Source organism: Branchiostoma belcheri, unplaced genomic scaffold (assembly GCF_001625305.1).
Source record: "Branchiostoma belcheri isolate BF01 breed outbred unplaced genomic scaffold, Haploidv18h27 scaffold225, whole genome shotgun sequence".
Classification (NCBI taxonomy): Eukaryota; Metazoa; Chordata; class Leptocardii; order Amphioxiformes; family Branchiostomatidae; genus Branchiostoma; species Branchiostoma belcheri.
In genome coordinates, this window is record NW_017803769.1 from 165968 (window position 1) to 167802 (window position 1835).

Sequence of the window (1835 nt, forward strand, 5' to 3'; positions counted from 1 at the left end):
CATTGAATGCACCAGAAGCAACCTCTGACGGTACCAACCCATCCAGCCATGGTGGAATCAATGGTACCAACCTACCCAGCCATGGGGTCATCAGTGATACCAACCCACACAGCCGTTGGGGCATTAATAATGCAGACCCAACCATATTTGGGGGTATCAAAGGTACCAGCCTACCTTTCTCTGGGGGCAATAAAAGTACCGACCTACCCAGCCTTGGAACCACTGATGGTACCAACCAACCAAGGCTTGGGACCACTGATCACACAGACCTGCCCAGCTTTGGGACCATTGATCAAACAGACACACCCAGCCTTGGGACCACTGATGGTTCCAACCCATCCAGCCTCGGGACCACGGATGGTCCCAACGCACCCAGCCTTGTGACAACTGATGGTACCAATCCACCCAGCCTTGGGACCACTGATGGTCCCAGCGCAGCCAGCCTTTTGACAACTGATGGTACCAATCCACCCAGCCTTGGGACCACTGATCGCACAGACACACCCAGCTTTGGGACCACTGACGGTACCAACCCACCTAGCCTAGGAAGGAGCACTGATGGTACCAACTCACCCAGCCTTGGAACCACCGACGGTACCATCTCACCCAGCCTTGGAACCACCGACGGTACCATCTCACCCAGCCTTGGGACCACTGATGGAACTAACTCACCCAGCCTTGGGACCACTGATGGAACTAACTCACCCAGTCTTGAGACGACTGAAAGTACAAACCCACCCATCCTATGGACGACAAGTATGATTTGTTATCTATGGTTTGGACTTTAAATACTATTTGTATTTACACTTTACAAAAAATGTTTCCATTATATATTTTGCATAGTGTTCCTATATTTTTTATAAGTGAGTGGACATTCACCTGCAGAAAAAAAATTAAATTCAAAGTTTGAGCACAGGACAGAAAAGTTTAGTAGCGCTGCTTCTTTATCGCCGAACTCACGATACAACATTGGTTGTGGGAGGGACTGAGGTTTTTTTATTTTTAAACATTTGCTAGATTTTACAAGATTTATTCGGAAATTTTACTCACATTCGGTCATTGCATCTTTTTTTCACTTTTCACCTTATGTGTTAATTTGTTAAAGAAAAATAAAGGCACAGTTGGTAAATATTATGGATGACATCGTCCACCAACAGCAAATCGAACGCAACATGCGAAAAACAACAACAAAGTGTTCCAAAAGATTCCTTAATTATCAAATTTCAACATCATAAACCTTGTTTAACAAGACATGATATCTATATTGTTCTAGGTTTACTCACAACTATTACAACATACATTTGTCACCGAAACAACTATAAAAGTTGAAAGTCATTGTACAAATGGTTCTGATTCAGTCGAAACATCACATATACCTTGAATGAAACACATCACTACATCAAAGTAAAAGACAAATAACAAATCAGAGCCATAGCTTACCTCTTCATGTTTATCTGTGATCGACCTTCCGGTATGGTAACAGCCATTTTTTCCCATTTTTGGCTTGTTGACCACTGTCAGAGGACAATTAAAAAAAAGTTTCTCGCTGATGTCATCCATAAAAATTATTTGTCGTAAGGACCAACAACCAAAACGTAGATTGCCATGGCCTAAAGGTAGGATGCTTTCCCCGAAACAGAAACTGCCAGGAAGTGCCTGGGGAAGCCAATATTGCTGACGTGTAAGGAGAACAAGGTGATTGCGATCGACGATGCCTTCTACGGTCGGAAGATACAAGATCGTTATTGTGGATGTTATCGCTCTGTTCAATCTTCTACGTCTTGTAGCAGGTGTGAATTTGTTGACGACAGGTAGGTCCACCATGCCTGATCTAC